We start from the raw sequence: 9,304 nt of genomic DNA on the forward strand, positions 1-9,304 counted from the left end.
TGCCGTCCAAATACAGTAGTCAGTAAATCGTAGTTTACGGACAGAATGTGTAATTTAAATGTAAAACAATCTAAACCTGAAAGAACCTTTCTGAAATTGATGAAATTAATTGAATTATAATTGTTATTTGGCTACCGCCCGGTCATATGTTATTTCCGTGCAACTGATATATATGATCTTGTAAATGTCAATTCTCGGACAGAGAGTGTACTACCTATGTAAAGGAAGTTAAAACCGAGACAATTGTTCAGATATTAAAAAAACTATTGCATTATAAATGTCTTTATTTTCAATCTAATTATAATTGTAATTTGGCTGCCGTCCAAATACAGTAGCGATAAATTATATGATATAGGTAATATTTCCCGTTTTATTTCGGGAGTCAGTAAATCGTAGTTTACGGAGAGAATTTTGTAATTTCAATTTAAAAGAAACTAAAGCTGGAAAAAACCTGTCTGAAATTGAAGAAATTAATTGAGTTATAATTGTTATTTGCCTACCGCCCGGTCATGTGTTATTTCCGTGCAACTGATATATATGAGCTAGTAGATGTCAATTCTCGGACAGAGAGTGTACTACCTATGTAAAGGAAGTTATAATCGAGACAATTGTTCAGATATTAGTAAAACTATCGAATTGAAGTGTCTTAAATATCGATCTAATTATATTTGTTATTTGGCTGCCGTCCAAATACAGTAGCGATAAATTATATGATATAGGTAATATTTCCCGTTTTATTTCGGGAGTCAGTAAATCGTAGTTTACGGACAGAATGTGTAATTTAAATGTAAAACAATCTAAACTTGAAAGAAACTTTCTGAAATTGAAGCAATTAATTGAATTATAATTGTTATTTGGCTACCGCCCGGTCATATGTTATTTCCGTGCAACTGATATATATGAGCTAGTAAATGTCATTTCTCGGACAGAGAGTGTACTACCTATGTAAAGGAAGTGAAAATCGAGACAATTGTTCAGATATTAGTAAAACTATTGAATTGAAGAGTCTTAAATATCGATCTAATTATATTTGTTATTTGGCTGCCGTCCAAATACAGTAGCGATAAATCATATAATATAAGTAATATTTCCCGTTTTATTTCAGGAGTTAGTAAATCGTAGTTTACGGAGAGAATTTTGTAATTTCAATTTAAAAGAAACTAAAGCTGGAAAAAACCTGTCTGAAATTGAAGAAATTAATTGAATTATAATTGTTATTTGGCTACCTCCAGGTCATGTGTTATTTCCGTGCAACTGATATATATGAGCTAGTAGATGTCAATTCTCGGACAGAGAGTGTACTACCTATGTAAAGGAAGTTAAAACCGAGACAATTGTTCAGATATTAGTAAAAATATTGATTTATAAATGTCTTAATTTTCGATCTAATTATAATTGTTATTTGGCTACCGCCCGGTCATGTGTTATTTCCATGCAACTGATATATATGAGCTAGTAAATGTCATTTCTCGGACAGAGAGTGTACTACCTATGTAAAGGAAGTTAAAACCGAAATCAATGTTCAGATATTAGTAAAATTATTGATTTTTAAACGTCCGAAATTGATGAAATTAATTGAATTATAATTGTTATTTGGCTACCGCCCGGTCACGTGTTATTTCCGTGCAACTGATATATATGAGCTAGTAAATGTCAATTCTCGGACAGAGAGTGTACTACCTATGTAAAGGAAGTTAAAACCGAAATAATTGTTCAGATATTAAAAAAACTATTGAATTATAAATGTCTTAATTTTCAATCTAATTATAATTGTAATTTGGCTGCCGTCCAAATACAGTAGCGATAAATTATATAATATTAGGTAATATTTCCCGTTTTATTTCAGGAGTTAGTAAATCATAGTTTACGGAGAGAATTTTGTAAGGACCTCTTTCACGAACAATGGAATTTTGCCCACGAACCAATTTTATTGAAATTAAATGTAATATGTAGCAATATAAATGCAAACCCTTGAAATACATTAAAAAAATTCAAAAGGTCCCAGGGGCCTGTGCTATGGCCAAATTAATGTTGCCCAGTAGAGGTGTATGACAGGGTTCCCTTTTTGATCCAAAATGGTATAAAAATAATGTTTTATGTCATAAAACTGTATTATTTTCTGAAGAGTATAAATAATTACATATAATGATCACAAATATGTAGGCAAAATGGGACAAATAAAATTTTGGCTACATTTTAAAGACAGAAAATATCGAAATTTTGGGTGTTATTTTCGGCCATGTCAATTATTAACAATGGTGATTCACCCACTTCCAGTTTGAGTGCACCAAAAATATTTTCTAAAAAGTTGGCTCATTACCTGAAGTAAATATTATGAAAATTTCAGAAAAATTGTGGACCGGTAAATTTGTCGTTTAAAGGTTATAATATGGTATGGTCTATTTTTAGTAACGTTACATAATGTTAAGAATATGCTTATTTTGGATCATTTATCACGAATCTAACGGTGTCAACATTAATGTATAATCCAATACTCATCTGTAACGCTTGATATGATTTCAAATTGATTTATTTAGTGATACTTTGTAGAAAAATTAAGTTTTACATAATCAAAATTACAAAACATTTGGGTGTTTTATGACCACAATAAGCTGTTTTGCATTTGAAGTAGCTTCACTAATATGTCCTGTTCTAATGATTTATTTTGTAATTATAGAGCATATTTACAGTGAAGAGAGTGATTAAAATGGGATTCTGTAACTGTGTGGTTTGAGAGGGAAGAGTTACCAGGTTACACGGGTCATGTCACAAACCTACAGTAGTTCAATTATTTGCAGGGCTAACACTTCTGATTAACATTTATGTTGATTCATGCTAAAAATGTAAATCTCATCACTTTAACGTATCGTTTTAGATTTTAAGTTTATTTTTTTCGGGGAGCTCATTGATGTATCATTTCAGATTTAGATACATTAATGACAAATACTTCTTTAATCTTGCAAAATAACTAACTGAATGTAGCAGTTTTAATAATGAAAATAGACATTACCTGTAAGTAGATCATCAAAACTTGATTTATCTTTATTGTCAATAATCATATTTGAATTCCATGTTAGTATTATTATATAATTAGAAAATTAAACAGCTTTACTGAGTAATAGACACAAAAGAAAGGCTTCGATCACAGTACATGAACATGGTGTATATCCCCGTGGTAAAGAGTGTGTGGCGATGAAACCGTTTTATTCAATACTATATAAACTGACTTTGAGTTTAGAATTATATGAGTTTTATAAGTAATTGTAAAGTAATCCATATGGACAAAAACATCTCTAAAAATCTTAATTGGCGGATATGGTATTAATCGTACAGAGATAATGGAGAAACCGTCAAACAGGAATTGAGAGTGTCTGATCAAACTGGAAATCATTTAAATGCAGTGTATTGCATATACTTTATGTTACTTAGCTTTGTGTCACGTATAAATTTATTTATTTGGATCCCCATGACATGTATAATTCATGTTGTGATAACCAAGTTTCTTATAAAATCATTTTTTTACCTGAAATGATAAACCTTATGCCATTTTGATTGATAGTATGATGTGTTTACGATACACAAAGCTAATTATGAAAAATTAAACTGTGGACCTCAAAAACTTTTGACTGTTTCATTAACCATAAAAGATGCTGTTATGTTTTTAACTGAAAAAAAAATTCTTAGTTAACTTTTATGGAATTCATGAAAATTCTAAAGAAAATTAAAAAAAAAAAACCTCGAAATTAAACTTCAGTTGATTGATCACAAAATGTTCTGAACAATCTAAATATTAAACTGCTAAGAAATACTTATATAGTAAAATTAATACATTTTTGAACGAAAAAAAAATCATATATCAATTTGTCTATGTTTTTTTAAACAAAAACTTGTAATGGTGTGATTTGATGCCATTGCCAACACTTTGAAAGCACAATATTTTGAAAAACAACAACATTATACATATATGCACTAATATACGGGATGTGTGAAAATTGGTAAAAACTTAATTCTCTTACATAATAATCTACTCCCACCCATTTTTTTCTAGATTTTGTTATTATTTTACTTTATATGCCTTTCAGCTGTAAATAAAAATAATATTTCTGAGAATGCAGTTGCAATCATCATCTAGCTTGAAAAGTGAATGATAATGCCCTAAATATTCCGAAATACTTTGTTATTGTGATTCAATATTTTGATTATTCTACAATATATAGGTTATAAAATCATATATTAATTTAAATTTAATGTAACTAATGAGTATTAAATAAGATTAAGAAATTAGTTTCTTTGTTTTCTCAATTTTATGATTGAAAAGGGCCGTGGTGCAACCACGGTGTAATACTGCTAAAAATAGACCTTGCCTCATTAAGACCTTTAAACGACAAATTTACCGGTCCACAATTTTTCTGAAATTTTCACAATATTTACTTCAGGTAATGAGCCAACTTTTTAGAAAATATTTTTGGTGCACTCAAACTGGAAGTTGGTGAATCACCATTGTTAATAATTGACATGGCCGAAAATAATACCCAAAATTTCGATATTTTCGATCTTTAAAATTTAGCCAAAATTTTATTTGTCCCATTTTGCCTACATATTTGTGATCATAATATGTAAGTATTTATACTCTTCAGAAAATAATACAGTTTTATGACATAAAACATTATTTTGATAACTTTTTGGATCAAAAAGGGAACCCTGTCATACACCTATACTGGACAACATTAATTTGGCCACAGCACAGGCCCCTGGGACCTTTTGAATTTTTTAAGCGTATTTCAAGGGTTTGCTTTAATGTTGCTACATGTAACATTTAGTTTTAATAAAATTGGTTCGTGGGCAAATTTCCATTGTTCGTGAAAGAGGTCCTTTCAATTTAAAAGAAACTAAAGCTGGAAAAAACCTGTCTGAAATTGAAGAAATTAATTGAATTATAATTGTTATTTGGCTTCCTCCAGGTCATGTGTTATTTCCGTGCAAATGATATATATGAGCTAGTAGATATCAATTCTCGGACAGAGAGTGTACTACCTATGTAAAGGAAGTGATAATCGAGACAATTGTTCAGATATTAGTAAAACTATTGATTTATAAATGTCTTAATTTTCGATCTAATTATAATTGTTATTTGGCTACCGCCCGGTCATGTGTTATTTCCATGCAACTGATATATATGAGCTAGTAAATGTCATTTCTCGGACAGAGAGTGTACTACCTATGTAAAGGAAGTTAAAACCGAAATCAATGTTCAGATATTAGTAAAATTATTGATTTTTAAACGCCCGAAATTGATGAAATTAATTGAATTATAATTGTTATTTGGCTACCGCCCGGTCATATGTTATTTCCGTGCAACTGATATATATGATCTTGTAAATGTCAATTCTCGGACAGAGAGTGTACTACCTATGTAAAGGAAGTTAAAACCGAGACAATTGTTCAGATATTAGTAAAAATATTGATTTATAAATGTCTTAATTTTCGATCTAATTATATTTGTTATTTGGCTACCGCCCGGTCATGTGTTATTTCCATGCAACTGATATATATGAGCTAGTAAATGTCATTTCTCGGACAGAGAGTGTACTACCTATGTAAAGGAAGTTAAAACCGAGACAATTGTTCAGATATTAAAAAAACTATTGAATTATAAATGTCTTAATTTTCAATCTAATTATAATTGTAATTTGGCTGCCGTCCAAATACAGTAGCGATCAATTATATAATATAGGTAACATTTCCCGTTTTATTTCAGGAGTTAGTAAATCGTAGTTTACGGAGAGAATTTGTAATTTCAATTTAAAAGAAACTAAAGCTGAAAAAAAACCTGTCTGAAATTGAAAAAATTAATTGAATTATAATTGTTATTTGCCTACCGCCCGGTCATGTGTTATTTCCGTGCAACTGATATATATGAGCTAGTAAATGTCAATTCTCGGACAGAGAGTGTACTACCTATGTAAAGGAAGTTACAACCGAGACAATTGTTCAGATATTGGTAAACCTATCAAGTTTCAAGTTTCTTTATTAGTTCTCTTTGACAAATACATTGTATAGAGAAACATAATATATAAATATCAATTTCAAAAATTTGACAAGTAGAAAATATGTACAAATCATAAATTCTTTTGGAAAATAACCTTGATAAATTTACATAAATTTCTTAATGTTTTAATATTAACAGAATTCATAAGTAGTGAGAAAAAAGAAATATGTTCCCCGGGCGGTCCTATATGTTTGCAAATAACAAGATTACGACTCGGTTGCGAGATCGTGAATTTTGCAAAGCCGTAACTCTTTCATTTTTCAATATTTTCACACCACTTTTTGGCAAAATGTTAATATGTTAACTATTTAGCTGTTAACTACACTTTTAATGGTATTTGATTGCAAATAAATGCCCGGGCGGTAGATATATGTTCCCCGGGCGGTCCTATATTTGCAAATAACAAGATTATGAATCGGTTGCGGGATCGTGAATTTTGCAAAGCCGTTACTCTCTCATTTTTCAATATTTTCACATCATTTTTGGGCAAAATGTTAATATGTTAACTATTTAGCTGTTAACTACATTTGTAATGGTATTTGAGTGCAAGTAAATGACCGGGCGGTAGATCTATATTCCCCGGGCGGTCCTATATTTGCAAATAACAAGATTACGAACGTGTTGCGAGATCGTGAATTTTGTAAAGCCGTAACTCTTTCATTTTTCAATATTTTCACACTATTTTTTGGCAAAATGTTTATATGTTAACTATTTAGCTGTTAACTACACTTTTAATGGTATTTGATTGCAAATAAATGCCCGGGCGGTAGATATATGTTCCCCGGGCGGTCCTATATTTGCAAATAACAAGATTATGAATCGGTTGCGGGATCGTGAATTTTGCAAAGCCGTAACTCTCTCATTTTTCAATATTTTCACATCATTTTTGGGCAAAATATTAATATGTTAATTATTTAGCTGTTAACTACATTTGTAATGGTATTTGAGTGCAAGTAAATGACCGGGCGGTAGATCTATATTCCCCGGGCGGTCCTATATTTGCAAATAACAAGATTACGACTCGGTTGCGAGATGGTGAATCTTGCAAAGCCGTAACTCTTTCATTTTTCAACATTTTCAAACCATTTTTTGGCAAAATGTTAATATGTTAAGTATTTAGCTGTTAACTACACCTATATACCTATATTGTATAATTTATCGCTACTGTATTTGGACGGTAGCCAAATAATAATCAAATAACAATTATAAATAGATCGATATTAAAGACGTTTCAATTCAATGGTTTTACTAATATCTTAACAATTGTCTCGTTTTTTACTTCATTTTTATACGTCGAACAATCCATGTCCGAGAATTGACATTTACTAGCTCATATATATCAGTTGCACGGAAATAACACGTGACCGGGCGGTAGCCAAATAACAATTATAATTCAATTAATTCTATCAATTTTAGACAGGGTTTTTCCAGCTTTAGTTTTTTTTTTACATTTTAATTACAAATTCTGTCCGTAAACTACGATTTACTCACTCCTGAAATAGAACGGGCAATATTACCTATATTGTATAATTTATCGCTACTGTATTTGGACGGAGGCCAAATAACAATTATGATTAGATCGATATTGAAGACTTTCTAATTCAATTGTTTTACTAATATCTTAACAACTATCTCGGTTTTAACTTCATTTACATAGGTAGTACATTCTCTGTTCGAGAATTGACATTTAGTAGCTCACATATATCAGTTGCACGGAAATAACACGTGACCGGGCGGTAGCCAAATAACAATTATAATTCAATTAATTTCATCAATTTCAGACAAGTTTTTACCAGTTTTAGTTTCATTTACATTTAATTACAAATTCTGTCCGTAAACTACGATTTACTAACTCCTGATTCGAATGGGCAATCCATGTCCGAGAATTGACATTTACTGGCTCATATACATGTACATGTATATCAGTTGCACGAAAATAACACATGACCGGGCGGTAGCCAAATAACAGCCGTAACTCTCTCATTTTTCAATATTTTCACACTATTTTTTTGGCAAAATGTTAATATGTTAAGTATTTTAATGTTAACTACATTTTAAATGGTATTTGAGTGCAAGTAAATGTCCGGGCGGTAGAAATATGTTCCCCGGGCGGTCTTATATTTGCAAATAACAAGATTACGACTCGGTTGCGAGATCGTGAATTTTGCAAAGCCGTAACTCTTTCATTTTTCAATATTTTGACACCACTTTTTGGCAAAATGTTAATATGATAAGTATTTAGCTGTTAACTACATTTTAAATGGTATTTGAGTGTAAGTAAATGCCCGGGCGGTAGATATGTGTTCCCCGGGCGGTCTTATATTTGCAAATAACAAGATTACGACTCGGTTGCGAGATCGTGAACTTTGCAAAGCCGTAACTCTCTCATTTTTCAATATTTTCACATCATTTTTGGGCAAAATGTTAATATGTTAAGTATTTTGATGTTAACTACATTTGTACTGGTATTTGAGTGCAAGTAAATGACTGGGCGGTAGAAATATGTTCCCCGGGCGGTCCTATGTTTGCAAATAACAAGATTACGACTCGGTTGCGAGATCGTGAATTTTGCAAAGCCGTAACTCTCTCATTTTTCAATATTTTCACATCATTTTTGGGCAAAATGTTAATATGTTAAGTATTTTGATGTTAACTACATTTGTACTGGTATTTGAGTGCAAGTAAATGACTGGGCGGTAGAAATATGTTCCCCGGGCGGTCCTATGTTTGCAAATAACAAGATTACGACTCGGTTGCGAGATCGTGAATTTTGCAAAGCCGTAACTCTCTCATTTTTCAATATTTTCACACCATTTGTTGGCAAAATGTTAATATGTTAACTATTTAGCTGTTAACTACACTTTTAATGGTATTTGAGTGCAAGTAAATGTCCGGGCGGTAGATATATGTTCCCCGGGCGGTCCTATGTTTGCAAATAACAAGATTACGACTCGGTTGCGAGATCGTGAATTTTGTAAAGCCGTAACTCTCTCATTTTTCAATATTTTCACACCATTTGTTGGCAAAATGTTAATATGTTAACTATTTAGCTGTTAACTACACTTTTAATGGTATTTGAGTGCAAGTAAATGCCCGGGCGGTAGATATATGTTCCCCGGGCGGTCTTATATTTGCAAATAACAAGATTGCGACTCGATTGCGAGATCACGAATTTTGCGAAGCCACTACTCTTTCGTTTTTTAATGTTTCCATACTATATTTAGGCTAATTATCTATATATAATGTATCTATCTG

Source organism: Argopecten irradians, chromosome 3, assembly GCF_041381155.1.
Source record: "Argopecten irradians isolate NY chromosome 3, Ai_NY, whole genome shotgun sequence".
Taxonomy (NCBI): domain Eukaryota; kingdom Metazoa; phylum Mollusca; class Bivalvia; order Pectinida; family Pectinidae; genus Argopecten; species Argopecten irradians.